This window comes from Condylostylus longicornis, unplaced genomic scaffold (assembly GCF_029603195.1).
Source record: "Condylostylus longicornis isolate FDR11 unplaced genomic scaffold, ASM2960319v2 ptg000055l, whole genome shotgun sequence".
In the NCBI taxonomy this organism is placed as follows: Eukaryota; Metazoa; Arthropoda; class Insecta; order Diptera; family Dolichopodidae; genus Condylostylus; species Condylostylus longicornis.
The window spans coordinates 9,118,628-9,135,675 of record NW_026578024.1 but is presented as its reverse complement, the minus strand read 5'-3'; the positions used below and the strand labels follow the sequence as shown (position 1 = coordinate 9,135,675).

General features: G+C 20.2%; 1 long non-coding RNA gene across 1 annotated transcript; it reads right to left on the bottom strand.

Moving 5' to 3' along the window:
• Positions 1–5,613: 5,613 nt before the first annotated feature.
• On the bottom strand, positions 5,614–9,296 carry LOC129611653 (uncharacterized). The gene is made up of 2 exons (XR_008697181.1): positions 8,976–9,296; positions 5,614–6,235 (listed from the first exon to the last, which is right to left on the bottom strand). It is a non-coding gene; the product is annotated as an uncharacterized LOC129611653 (long non-coding RNA).
• Between the last annotated feature and the right edge of the window lie 7,752 nt (positions 9,297–17,048).

Genomic DNA, 17,048 nt, shown 5'->3' with positions numbered 1-17,048 from the left:
CCAAAGATGATTGACATTAAATGTGTACATTAAAATGAATATATATATATGTATATATATGTGTATATATATTTATATATATATTATTTTCTGTTTAAAATGTTTATATACAATAAAAATATGTAGATGTATGAAAAGGGAAAATTTGTTCTTTGTTTTCTTTTTTTGTTAAATAGTTTGTATATGAGAATAATTTGTTATATAAATATAGTAATTAACTATATATAGTAATAATGATGATACAACGAATATACAACAACAATATATATATTTATAACTAATATATATAAATAGAAATCTGGATAATAATTTTATAATTTTAAAATGACTTTTTTTTTTATAGTTTTTTAAACTGTTTATTTTTTTTTTGTTTGCTAATTTAAAAATGGTTATTTAAGATTTAAACATTTAATAAATATCTAATTTAATGTAACTATATATTTATATATGTAAGTAATGTTAAAATTAAAAACAATATTTTATTTAATTATTTTAATTTTATTTTTTTTGGTTGTCTTTAATTTTTTTAAGTTTTTTCTATTTTTTTTTAACAAATTTTAAAATTGTTTTTTTTTTCTTTAATTTCCAACAAATATAAGTAAATATATACTTATGTATTATATACTTAGTATTAATTTAATTAATTGATTATAACACAATAAAATTTTTTTTATATAGACACATCAAAGCTCTATAATGAAATGAAAGTTATATAACATTATAAATAAATGGTATAGAAAAAAATTTAATTTTAAAAATTACAAAAAATAAAATATTGAAATATATGTAAGTATTGTTCTTTAAAAATAAAATTAAGATTAAGATGTAAAATGGAAAAAGAGATGGTAAATATTAAATACAAAAATATTTCAATTTCATACTTGTGTGTAACATAAACTAAGTAAATATATGGGGTATGCGAGAGTCAATGTTATTAATTTAATTTTACATTTCATATTTCGTAAATCCAGAATAATAAATTTGAGGAAAAATTTAAAAATTGGATATTTTTCTCTCATACTTTTATTATTATATCTCATTTGAGAAGAACCCGTTTTATTTTATTACTTTGAAATTATCATCGAGTCTCGAACATACTGTATACATATGAATTTTAATTGTAAATATATAAGGAGCGGCTCAAAGTTGGAGTTCTGAAAATCACCTGGGCGGGTGATGATTTTTTGTAATTTTTTAGGAAAAAAAATGTGTAAGGGAAAGAAAAAAAACTGGAACATCCAAGAGCGGTTTTGGAAGGTTAAAAAAAATCAGAATGAAAAAGTTCTGTCTAACAAATTTTCATAAATAAGAGTTCTGAAACTGTTAGAATTAGAGCAACGTGTTGTTCGCAACTTTTTTTTTCATTTGATAAACCTTCATAACGGTATTGCGCATGTTTTATGTCAAATTTAACATTTATGAGTAATCGCTAACTAAGCATGAAAAATATTCACAACTGTTCCGAATTGGTTGGACTTAGGACAGTGAAGTGTTTACAACTTTTTTTCTCAATTATTAAACCTACATAACGATATTGTACATGTTTAATGTCAAATTTACTGTTTTGAAGTAATAGATTATTAAATAAGTATGAAATTTTCAAAAATAAAAAATAAAAATTTTTAGAGCTAACAGCAGTTCCCGACCACCGTTATTTATTTATGGTTGTAATTTATACTTTTTTTTTTTTGTAAATATTCACTTAATATTAAATTATTTTATTATTAATAATTATTATTATGAAAATTCATTAATAATACTTAAGTAATATATTTTTATTTTTAATTAATTGAAATATATAATATGAATGATGGTTTTGTTTGAAACTCAAAAAGAAAATATACGATTTATGAGCTTTATATAATAATATTAATTTGATATAAATATATTTATAGTTCGTATGTTGATGTACGTATGTAAAATTATTATATGAATGTATTAAAAAAAAAACAAGAAACGTTAATTATTTTTATGATTATATAAGTTGATTTGATTTCGAGTTTGTTTTTTTATTATGATTATTTTTTTTTCTTCTTTTCTTTAAAAGGTGAGATTTTAATGGTAAAGTGCAAAAGCGTTTTATATTAATATACTTAAATATTAAATCAGTATATATATGTATACGATATCATGAGATTATAGGAATCAAATTAATTTAAAATAAAATAACAATAAAAATATGAGAAAAATAAAAAGAAAAAAAATTAAAATATTTAGTTATACAAAAACAATTCATGTATATATGTATGTATGCATGTATGTATGGGTATAAAATAGAAAATAAAATTGAATATAATATTTAAAATACACACATATATATGTATAGACTTGAATAACATTAAGGTACGAATATAAATAAAAAAAATAAACGTATAACATTTAAAAATATTTCTAAATTCAAAATTTTTGTTATCTTTTATATATTTTTGAGCTTTTAATGTCATCAGCTGATTCGATGTTAATTTACTGATTCAATGAAAATGTATATTTCATGTTTATGTGTGTATGTAGCTATAATGAATATAAAGAAAGATGGTAGTTGCTAGTTAAGTATGTTTTAAGCTGAGTTGATTTGATTTGAATTTAATTATGAATTTAATTATGAATTTACAAATATTTAAATACATTAATTGTGATTATAAACTGGAGCTTGAAAGGGGAGGAGAAAAATTACGAATGTAATGAATACTGTGAGTCGAAAAGGTAAATTTAATTAATTAACGCATGTAAACATTATACAATTAGAATTGAAATATTTCCACAATTAATTTAAATAGCTAAGTAAATATTTAAATAATAAATATATATTTAAATCAAATATATATGTAAAAAACATTTAGCAACCACATTATCTTATTTTAATTAGTCTTCCTATTAAAGATGAATAATTTTCGCCAAAACACAGAAATTTTATATTTTCGTGATTTTTAGTGTTTCTACCGAATTCTACTTTGCATAGCGCTGGAATTTATTTATATTTAAAACCATTGTCGATATATCAAATAGCAAATTTTCAAGACTATAAATACTTTTTCATACCCTACATTCTAAAGAAGAATATTTTATGTTCGGCATGGAGTTGCTCGTCCACCTTTTTGTCCGATCGGAAAAGAAATTACTTTAGAAATTTTAAGAAATTGTTTCTCCTATTGTAATTGAACAAATTCGAGCATCATTTCCGAAAAGCTACATTACAACTTAAAAAAATAATTTTAAATATTTTGAAACCTAATAAAAGTAATTCGTGCACACAATTAGTTTAGGCGTATATGCTGAAAATTTTAATGGAATTATATGGTGTTTACTGTTCCGACTACTATATAACATCAAGTTATATGGTAGTTGTACTGATCTGACTAACTATCCTACAACTCGGAAAACTAATTTTAAATAAGCATTTAAAAAAATTATAAAACAAGCTGTATTAAATTTAGCTGTCCAAATAAGTATTCAGCTCAACTTTATACTGAAAGTTTTAGTATTAAAAATCATTTGACAGATTCGGGTGGCTTTCTAACAACTCAAGAAGCTTATTTGCCAAAAAATCAAATGCGCTATCTCCATGAAATTTATTAAGAAACATCTCAAAAATATTCTCTAGCCATTATTATCTTATTACTAAATTATGGTAGTTCCCATGAAATTCTCAAAACAAATTTACGATATTACGAACACTTGCGTCAAATTAGTTTTTAATCATTGTGTTGGGTTTATGTCATTATTCAGTAACTTAAGGTAGAATCATTTTTTTTTCTTGGAAATTAATTTATTTCTAAATTACTTGATTAATTTGTCGAAATATCACACCAGCTGATATGCAAAAATATTTTTTGTTTGTAAATTGTATAAACTTAAGTATAATTTTAAGATAAAAATTTGTAAATTTTATTAAAATCAAATCATAAAATTACTTGGTATGTAGAATAAATAAAAATTTGATTTTGTTGTAAAAAATTAGGTATTTACTTACATAATATGTATATATATACATATGTGAGTAAGAAACGGCATGTATACTGTATAAGTAATTATGAATTTTTTTCAAAATTTTGATAATTAATTGTTCTCATTTAATATAATTAAATTATTTTGACTGTATAATAATGAAATTTGAATATATCAAAATTATTTCATAATCTATATAATTAACATTCAGCTGAAACAATTTCTGTCGCATAAATATTGCACCTACAATATTGTATACTTCAAGTATGGGGCTTCAATAATGAATTAAACTAATTTATATAAGTATAAAAACTACACATATTAAAAAGATTCAGGAATTACATAATTTTAATAAAAAAAATTCAAATTAAAAAATCAAGTAATTAAAAAATTGATTTCGAAATTAAATTTCAATTTAAAGTTTATATATTTTAAATATATGTAACTTTAATCATCCATTTATATTAAGTAAAATAAAAACAAAGAATTTTCAAAAATATGGTAAGTATATACTAAGTAGTATATATATATAGAGAAAAAAATTAAATATATATGTACTAAATATAAAATTCATTGTAATGAAAATATGAAATATTTTTAAAATTTCTTTAAGTCATGATGATTATTGTAGGTAATAATGATTGTAAGTAAATCAAATACTTAATCCAAATAATTTGTAAATTTTCTTTTAATTAATTTTATTTGAAAAATAATTTTATTATAAAACTCTTACATGTATATATTAAAATATAAGTAAGTACTTAGTTAAGTAAAGGTATTTCAAAAAAAAAACAGAAAAACATAGGTAAATTATTTAAAAAAAAAACAAACTGGAAAAAATATAACAAAAAAAAATTATCAAAAAACATTAACTGTAAACATAAAACTTAAGTAATTTTAATAAATACTTAGATATTTTGTAGTATTTTATTCACCTTATTTTGAGAAATTGTTCTTCAGAAAAATCAACGTTTCTAGTTTTCTTTTTTTTTTCTTGTTCTTATTTATTTTTTATTTAATTTTAATTAATAATTTTAATTTAAAAATGTATATATATAAATATTTTTTTTTCTTCTTAATTTATTATTTAATTTTTATCTATTTTTATATGCGTATAAATTAAATATATTTAAAAAGAATTTATGCATTTAAATTTAATTATTAAATGATTTAATTTTTTTTTTTAATTTTAGAAATATTTATATAATATTTATAAATGTATATAAGTATGTATAATTCATATTTAAATATATGTATTAAAAAATAATTAATAATTATTCTTATTTATATAATAAATATGAAATACCTATATTATTTTCATTATAATTATTATATTAGAATATTATATATATATATATATTAAGTATATATACTTTAGTTATTTTCCTATAATAAAATTTATAGATGTATGTATATATTAAATATAATCAAATTTTATTAAATAATATTATACTAAATACTTATTTATTTAAAGGCATAATATATAATTATAATAATTAAATTTTTAAATAAATATAAAATATATTAGTATATATTATATAAATAATTAAATATTTTATTAATAATTATCTCTTAACAATGCATTTAGGCAAAGAAAAAAAAAAATTAAATCTTAAGAAAATATTAATATTTTATTTAGAAAAACAATAAAACAAAATATATTTAATATACCCGTAGCAACAACTACTATAACATTTTATTGTAATTATTATTATTATTTTTGTGTTGTTGTTTAATTTCTTCTTTTTTTCTCGCTCTTATACTCGCTCTTTTCTATTTACTCATCAAAATTATTTAAAAAGCTTTTTTTTTTCACTTTTTCTTTTCTTTTACTCCCGTTCTCTTTCTTTATTTTCGTTCTATATAATATACTATTTATATAAAAGCGAAATTATTTTTTTTTTATATATAATATACTCTCTCATTTGGATATATATATGTATATATATATATACAGATATTATATATTTTATTATTATATAAACACATAAACGTATGCTTCTTTTTAAGAAATTTGAAAACTTATTGTAAAAACTTTGCTTTTTTCTTTGTATTTGAAAACTTTTTTCATTTTATTTTTATATATATATACATATAAGTAAATGATTTTATACTATTTTATATATTTTATATTATGTATAATTTTCTTTAATTTTATATACTATTTTTATGTATTTAAGAATTTATTTTTTTTTTCTTTTCTTCTGAAATTCCGAATTTGAATTTTTATTTGAATTCTTATTTTATTTTTCTTTTTCTTTACTTAAATTTTATTTATATCACATTATATCTGAAAATAAATTCAAAACCACCTTGTTTAAATTTCATATTATATATTTTTTATTTTATATTTTTCTATGTATAAATATATATGAACTAATATTGAAATATATTATATATTTACAAAAAAAAAAAAAAATAAATAAATATTTAAAAAAAAAAGTATTGCATATGTATGTATGTACATATGTATTGTATATATATAAAATATAATATAATTAATTTAATATGCAATTCTTATTATTATTATTATTTTAAAATTCTGTTTTAATTTTGTGATTTTTATATAGTAAAAGTATTTTATTTCATGAATTATAAATATTCATGAACATGTAAGTGAGTATATTTAAATTATATACTATTAGATAATAAAATGTTTAATAAAAACAAAAATATTTTAAATATTTTGTAAATTTTTTTTTAAAAATAATGCACTTTATATATGTACTATCGCATAATGTATAATTATATTTATTTATGTAGATAATTAAATAAGAAGTTGAACTTGAATTCACTTATTTATTTCACAAAAAAAAACAATCTTTATAAAATTTAATTTAATTTTAAATTTGTCTTTCATTAATTAAAAAGAAAAATATACACAAGTCTTGTTAAATGTATATAATTTATTATTACAAAATTTAAATAATTAAAGTAATTAATTTTGCAAATAAATATGCATATACATATAAATAAATTCCATCGTATAAATTATTTTTTTAAAACATTTATATATAATTATATTTATAAGCTATTTATTAAATATGCAAATTAATATCTAAAAAATTATGTAACTTATAATGGCCATTATTACTGGAAGTTGGAGTTATTAAATCATTATTAATAATAATAATTATTATGGGCACATAATTAATAATGGACCCCTATTTTTAAGTAGGTAGTTTATCTAATATATATATTTAATAAAATTAATTGAAAATAAAAATTTTAATTGAATAAAATTAAAATATTTAGAATAAATTCCTTGACACATGTATTAAATTAATACTCTTTTATAATTAAATGAAAGTAATAATTACTAATTCAAAAAAAAATAGGTTTCAAAGTTCTTGTATCTGCACATGTGAATACACATATGCAGAATTCAAAGGAATATTTGAAAAAAATAAAATTTCAATTTACAAATCGAATTGAAGAATAAGAAAACTTTTGTGTTTAGTTTGTATTATTTTGGGATTTTGTAAAGTAACTACAATTAGTAACTAAAGTACATAAAGTATAAGTATTTCTTAAAGTATATTTCTTGTGTACTTTCCTATATTTCAACGAAATCAATTTAAAATCAAAGAAAACAAATTAGCAAAATTAAAAAATTTTTTTTTTTTCAATTTGCAAATTGAAAAATTTCTAAATATTTATGATTACTTATATTATGATAAATTTTGTTATATACGTTCATATGTAGGTATATGTACTTGATTATAATTTTATATGAGCTAAGTACTAGTGCATACTTATGTATATATACGCACAAACCAAATTATTATTGAAATTGAATACAATTTTTAAAACAACTATACCGACACAACAATGGATAAATTAAATTATTTAAATCAATTGAAAATATGTAATAAAAAAAAATTAGAGAAAGAGAAAATGAGAGAGAATAACGAGCATAATATAAGTAAATAAATTCCATTTCCATTTCATTTGGAATAACAAATTTATTAAAATCATTTTTGTCCCAACAGTTCACATTAAAATATTGGAATTTTTTTTTTTTTCTGATTTCAATTAATTGCTGCTGCCTTTGGCACTTTATAAATTAAAAATTTGATAATTTCAATTGCACACGCATATTTTCGTATATGTAAGTAGGTATGTAGTAAGTATTAATTAACGGTTCACTGGGGTAATTGAAATGAAATTCGGCGAATAAATAATTAAAATGTAAATTATTACATCTTTTTTTATTTGTTTACTCAATGATTTGTAAATTATTGAAGTCGAATAAAGTTTTAACTAGACCACAACGTCGTCGTCTTAAAATTTTTTATTTAGTTAGGTCAAAATATAATATTTTGTATTACGCGTTTAGATATACAATATTGCGCGTGTAGATATACATATTTATGAATATAACAGATATATTTATATTTTTTATTAATAAAAAATATTTTTTACTATTTACATGTGTATTAATATTTAAATAGAAATTACTTATTCGTTTGTGTTTATTTCTTTTTTGCTTTTGATATCTCAAATAAAACTAATATATTGTCAGTATAATATTATAGTATGTAAATATACATACATATGTATAAATGTATAATAATGTAGAAATATTTATATTTTTTTTTTATTATTGTAAATTTATGTTATATATATGTATAAAATATTGCATAAAATATAGAAAATTATTTACGTTATTGTTTTTTGCTTTTATTATTATTATTCCTTTTATATATATATTTCTTAATTTTTTTTTTGTTTTATTAAACAATTTATTTATTATCAATTTGAATTTTTTAATAAAAATTTTTATTTATGTGTATGTATGTGCATATTTATTTAATTTCATAATCAACTAATTTTATATTAATTATGTATAACAGTTTTAGAATCACTTTTAATTTTAATCAATGTTTTTAATTTTTTGGTATAAATTTTATTTTAATTTTTTTATTTATGCTTGTGTAACAAAGGCGCAATAATTTTTAGTTAATTCAAATTAAATAATTTAATTTAACAAAACAAAAATAAATTTTTATATATGTATGTATACGTACTTATGTATTTTTTATATATACATATTTTATAATAAAAATTTATATTGGATTTGATTTTTTCTGATTTTTTTTACAAATTTTTATTTTGAATTTAAAAAAGAGTAGTCGAAACTACCTCGACACTTGCTCGAATGATGAAATTGTTAAAAATTTCAGGAAAAAAAATGTGAAAAAAAATTTTTTCTTTTTTTTTTTCTTTTGTTGTATATATTTTACCCTCTCTCTCACAGAGATAACATAATAATAATAATAACAATAAGAAATGCAAAAATTGAAAATGAAAAGAAAACAGAAGAGGAAAAAAAAAATTTTATATACACATAATCGCTCTTCTTATAAATTCAATATATACATACATATATACATACATATACACGTTATATATAATTATAATAATATGTATGTATGTTTTATAATATTTATTAAAAATGTATGTACATAAGTATGTAATATGTACTTTATGATAAATTTAAAATATTTTCTTTTTTTTTTGCTTTAATAATTTTTTTTTTATTTTTTTATTAGTTTCTCTTATTTATTTTTTAATATATATGTACGAATAATTATTTTTTGTAAATTTATTTACATATATTTTTTTTTAAATATTTTTTTTTTATACGTTAGACAATTTTTATATGGAACGAACGATAATAAAATAACGAATGAACAACACTACTGAAATCTGGTTGTATCATACCCGCAATATAAATTCTTATTGACATTTACTGAACTGGTTGGTATATCAATGTATTATAATTCTCATAACGAAAAAAAAAAACAAAGCAAAAGAAAAAAAAATTTTATAACGGTAGTATTAGTATATCAGAAAGCAAGAGCAAAAAAAAAAAATATGTATACTTTTATACTGGTATTTAGCGAGAGTACAGCTATTTAACTTTTTTAATATTGCTCTCAGTCTCATCGTACGTATTTTAAAATTTCTGAATTACACATTGGTTTGCCTGCGCCTCTATCTAATACATACCATGTTAAAAGGAGAGAAAAAAATATAAAAATCAAAACCAACATTCTTTATTTCATCGCTGTAATAATAAATGAATATATAAGTATGTGAGTCTATCGCAATTTATTGATTGAATAGTTGTGTTTTCTTTTATATCAATTTTAACGTAATATTTCCCCTACACAACCAGTATATTATTATAATGAAACGAAAAATACTCAATATTTTATACATACTCAAGAAATTTTCTGTTAAATATTCACGGATAATTGAGTAAATTTTCTTATAAATAATATAATGTATACGGTGGTATGTTCGGTATGTTACTCATTCAATATGGTTCTTTGTGTTTGTATTTAATATATTAAATATTCAATATATAAAATGCGAATACTATGCGATGTAAAAGAATCAATAATGAACGCAACGCAATCATACATTAAAGTATAACAAATACAAATCCATTTTGAATTTGTTTTTTAAGTCACAACTTCTGAACGATTTTTAATTAAATTTTACGTCGTAATAAATGCAAAAAAAAAAAAATTATATTAATAATTATACGCGTTAAAAATGTTACATTACGCTCAAAATATATTGGTAACATAATGATTGCCCCTACATAACACATGACATACATATACAAACGCAATCATATATTACACACATTGAAATAATTTCAGAAAAAAAAGCACATGAGCATTATGTAAAATAGTTTTATGTACGTAAGTTTAAGTATATATGCATGTTTGCTACGCTAATTAAAAAATTTTTGATACAAATTTAAAATATGCTAAGCTTTTAAAGTTTTATTAAAAATTTATCCTATCATAACTTTTATACACATACACATATTTATGAAGATATAGATATCAGATATCATTTTATATACCAATGTAAATATGGTATATGCTACAATGTATTATGTTTGTTAGTATAACACGTTATATACTATTATGTACATATGTATATTAAGTATATCTTATAAAGCGAAGTATGCACGTATAATATCGCTGTTTTCTATTATATTCTACTTTTCGTTTATTAATAAAGGACAAAATAATACGTATGTTAAGGCAAATACGTAACGTAGCTGAAAAAGCGAAGAGAGTAAGAGACAAATCTGAAAATATAATATAATTGCATATAATACATATATACATACATATGTACATACAATATCCACATTTATTGTTTCATATTTTTGTATTAGTTTTTGATAAGAAAAATTATCATATGAAATGATTATTAAATTATTCTCCTCAAATATTTTTATTACACTGAAATAAAATATTAGCATACCTATGATGATTTGAAAATTTTGTGTATGAAATATTATGTAGTGATTTTTTGTTCTAGTTGTAATTAAGAGATTTGGGGAGCGTATACGTATTATATTTGCATATTCCATACAGTTAACATTTTGTTAATAGCTCAACATTTGTGAGGGTATCATGCTATCACTGATAACATTTTAATTTGAAGTATATTCCATAAAAATCTTAAGACTTATGTATGAATGTATACGAAGACTATAAGTAATTCTGGGGGAGCGAAATAAAACATGTTGGTCATACACATTAATCGAGGTTACCTAAATTAATCACACATCAAACATGCTGTTTCAATGTCTTTTTTTTTTTTTGAAAAAATATAAAATTTTATTTATTGCATGTACATTTAAATATGTATGCAAAACTGTATTAAAATTAAATTAATTAAAAAAATTAATTACTCAACAATGTCATTCTATTAAACAACTTGTACTTAGAGCTATTAAAAATAATTTATTAAATTATAAATGTGCACTGTATGCTAGATATTCATTAATATATGTATGTATACTGTATGTTACATTCTTAGAGCAAATTTAATTTATTATATGACTAAAATCAAAATTTATTTAATTTTATAAAAAATACTACAAGTAATTAAAACTTTTTATTATAGTTTTTATTTAATAAAATTTAATAAAAAAAAAAAACTAAAATAACTTTTTTTTTTCTATTTCCCCATAGTGATTCACCGGCATCTCATAATAATGAGTCTTATTCATTATAAAATTATGTATGTACGTACATACTTACATATATATGTATGTACAGACTGAACAAATATTTACCAAAATGAATAATAATTGAATGTGTGAACTAAACGTAATTGAAATATTTTAAATATTATTTTTATTTCTGATATTAAACTGTTCTACAAAAAAAAAACATTTTCCATATTTATCATATTTTGTATATTGTAATATATGTACATACACGCATACGGCAACATATGAACATCCATATGCATATACGTACATAAGTACAATTTTAATATTAAATTAATTTACGTACATGTGTAAATACATGGATATCTATTTAAGCATATCTATACATAAATACGTCATGTGTACATGGAATTTATAAAAATTGCAATATTTTTTTTTAACTATTTTTCAATGTTCTCCTATTTATAGACTCAATTTATCAGATATTTATTATCATTATTATAAATTACAAAGCATTTTGATTACGTATGTATATAAAATTTATAATGTATGTACATTTATATGTATGCATGTATATACTTATTTTCTTTAACATTTTAACGTTTATTATTCAACCTTTATTTGTACTTCATAAAATTTTTGATGTTGCGGGCTACTATATACATATGTACATACATACATATATATGTACATATGTATGACTATTATATGAATAGATACAATATTGTAAATAAAATATACCAATAATAATATTATGAAACCACAAAATGCACATTTTATGTTGAAAAAAAAATTTTCATATTCCTATTGTACAGTTGTTGGTTTGGTTTCGCTCTTACACTCCAATTAAAGTGAATAGAAATAATAATTGAATATTTCCTCAATTTATTTAATTTTGATTCTACTTATACAGCAGGCAGTGTTAAATGGTTTCTAATGATTTAGAATACCTAAATTTTTTTTGTAATTTGTTATTTTTTAATGTACATATTATAAAAGTTTTTTATTTGTATATTCAGTTGATCAGTCTTTTATTTGACACGTTTTAGGTCAAAGTAAAATTGAGCACAAATTTTTGATTTTCTTTTTTATTATTAAATACATACATATACATATACTTCATTTATATTAGCTTAGCCTTAGCATATGTATGTGTATATATTTTATATATGTAAGTATACGAGGGGAACTTATAATTTTTAAATACACTGCATACATAAGTGTATAATTATGTGGATTCATTCGAATATATCAATATGCATATGTTTGTATAGAAATCGCGGAAAACCATTTTTGTTAAAAGCTTTAATTCCATAGTCAAATTTTAAAAAGTATGCGTATATAAAATTATAACTTTAGCTTTATATAATATTTTAATTTTAGAGACCTTGATTCTCTCGTTTTTATCAACACATTGTGAATTAGAAATTGGGGAATCATTTTGAAAATACAGATATAAAAAAATAAATATTTTTTTCTTTATTCAGACAGGAAATTTCTCTATATTTTCTTTTTCGCATTATTTTCTCTATACATTTTTGTTTACTTTACTTTTCTCATTTGCTCTTCTTTATACACATTTGTTCATACAATATAACAGTTAGCATGTGATGTACATTATAATGTAAGTAAATTATACCAATATGTTATACACATAATAAGAGTTTGAAAATTTTGTACACGTTTACCTTTCTTTATCAAACAAACATGAGCATGTGATATTAAGGAGAAAAATTATAATATAAAAATTCTCAATACCACAAAAAAACTGGTATATCAAGAAGAATTTTAGAAATCAAAATTAGTAATAATAATAAACTCATATTCCACCTACCTAACTACTCGTATATATGTATTTAAATATAGAGAATATTTAACAATACTATAGTAATATTTTCATAATAACATAAAAAAGAGAGTGAATATTATTTTGAGTGATTAACTGCACATATGATTTTTTTTTAGTATTATTATTATAAAATGTACTTTATGTTTTTTTCTCTTTCACCATTTTGCTTCGATCTCCTGTATTTCTTTTTTATATTTAAAAATCCCAGAGACCTAAATATTTTGTTGTTAAAAGTTACATTTTTATATTATTTACCGTTTAGTACCGATGTACCGACTACTGTACAGAAACGTAACTATGTATTTATGTATATAGGTTTATATTCTGTATAACATATAATATATATATATATTATTGAAACCTGGGTATGTATAGCAATTAAAAACCTTGCCATTCGGAAGTATATAAAAATATTTTGGGAAAAGCTTCAATAATAATATAACTGTGACTGCGTACTTATTATACAATTTGTTTTTATTTCTGTTTATTTTTTTTTTCTAGTTTCGTTATACGGATACGGATATAATGGAATTTTATGAAATTTTTTTTACTTCTTAACAATTACTTTAACCAGAAATTAATATATATAACAATATATGCAATACAAACATACATCAGCATACTGTATAACAATATATGAATTCATAAAAACAAATTTAATAAATTTAATTATTTAAAATAATTTTAAGAAATTAATTAATTAAAATGTTAGGTCTTTCAATGTTTAAAATTGTTTGGAATTATTTCCTTTGAAAACTTTTGAAAAAATAAAGCATTGTAATTATTTCAGACTACCGTATTTGTGCTCTTGTTTAAATTTTAAATAAAAGAAACTATGTAATTAAAATAACCCCACCATCCCATAAATTATCATTTTTTAGTAGGCTATTTTTTCACTCATCTTCTTAGTTTTTCGAATTCAATACTAAATTGTTCTTTATTTTTCGAAGTTTCTGACATCTTTTAGCAATTAACATTAAAAGAATTTCGGATATCAAAATGTGTATACGTTATAAGTAGGATTACTGTACATAGGGAAGTCTAATTTTTGCATACAATTGAAAAGGTTTGAAAAAAAACAAAAAGAAAAACCAGAAATGATTTTCATATTCAAAAGGGACAAAATATTAGCGGAAATCCAAAAATTTGGAAAAAAAAAAGTTCTCTCTTGGTTTTTTTTTTAAGTTTTGGCATGCTCTTTATATACTTATTTTTCAAATAGGAATGTGCGCAGTAACTTTTATTTATTTTATATTATGTTGGAATATATAGGCATAATTACATTTAAAGTCTTGAAAATTGTAAAGGATCCAATATGACAATTTCTATATATGTATGTACTTAAATATTATATATGTAAGTATTTTTATTTGTAGGACAAAAACGAATACCTACTTATTTTAGGTTTTCATGCTCTTTACTCAATCATTATGTGTAGCTGAAAGATTTTAATTACATATAAATATATTATGTATAACAGTATAAAAAAAATCAATTTCATAAAATCCACATGTGAGTGTATACATAATTAATAAAATATAAATCCTAAGCCTTATCCCAAGTATGGTGTTATATTCGAAAAGAGAATTGTTTAAGGAAGAGATTTTTAAATTAGACAAATATTCATTAACAAAGTGATATTTTTCCAAATGAAATCCAAAAACAATCAATTGAATTCTATAAAATGATTCAAGATTTGTAAATCTGAAGATTATCTATAAAAAAGTTATTTATATTTATGCGTACATCATGAATGTATACAAAATGTCTTTAATAGAAGCACTCTCTGTCCTAATCGAATGAAATCAATTTTAAATTGGCTAAAAAATGAGTTTTATAATTTTAATTGACGTGATTAATAAAATATAAATCGCATATAACACATGTTATTAAATTGACTCGCATATAACACATAATTGTTATTAAATTGACTAAAGAGAAAAAGGTTTGGCCATTGCTAACAAAACAAAGATCTTTACGAGTTGTAATAAATTAAATATGGTAGGCGGGTATGCACCTAATACATAATAATATATAAGCATTCAATATGGGAAATACATATCATTAACATGAATTTAAGCGACAAGTAAAGCAGCACACCGGTTCGGTACCGGTTTGATAAATACTTATCTACTGGATTTTCAAAATTGAGTGAATAAATTTCAATATAACGTAAATTTAACACAATATTTTCAATGTTTACACTTATATTTTCCTAAAAGTATGCAATCCCAAAAATATAATAGGTCAATTTGTATAAGCAAAACAATTCGAATAATCTTTACTTCTCAAATATTTTTTATATTCAGAATAGTTTGAATTAAAAGATTATGTATTTCCCTCTATTTTTATATTTATAAATGTACAAAATACATGCTTTGTAAAGCTGCATGCATATTAAGAAATGTGTAAAGAAATAATCAAAAACAATTTTGCATATACATACATATTCACTGTTACCAGGTATATGCATACAAACTTATATTAAAATAAATGGAAATAAATCAAAATATTGCTAATTAATTATAGAGGTACGTTTACGTCGAAAATCACCGATAATAAACGAATGTTAAAATTTTAATATAATAAATAAAATATTACGTAAACTTTTACAGTAACACTGCAATCATTATGATTTATTGCATTAAAATCGATTTATCAAAAATTCGAAATTTTTGTTCATTTTACAAAATACATACATACATATACATGTAAGCATATACATATGTACATATAATTACCAATGTAAGTATGTACTAAAACTTAATTTGTAATACTACATACATAGGTAATTTAATTTTGGTATAACACATTTTATATTTTTCAACATTTTGGGCCATCCAATAAAATTATGAAATTTTCTTAAGTCAATTAATTGTTTTTTTAATTTTCCGAAGTCAAAAAAATTTTATTGAAAATTAAAAAACCCCAATATTTTATCAAAATATTTCATTTTTATTATTTTATACGAGTACTCATGTATGCTCAAATTTATATTGGAATCTAAAAATCAGCTGACGTTTTTATTCTGACAGTCATACTCGTATGCTATTGTATATTCTTTAATAATTTATGTTTTCAAAAAAAAATATTGCAACTCGATTATTATTTTATGACATACGTACATACAGTTTTCTATATGGAATCAAACTTAAAGGCACATGCCATATACTAGTATAAAAAGTTCTTTAGTATATACAAACATACATTTTCTTATATTATTCACATACATATATGTATGAATAAATAATATACAAAACA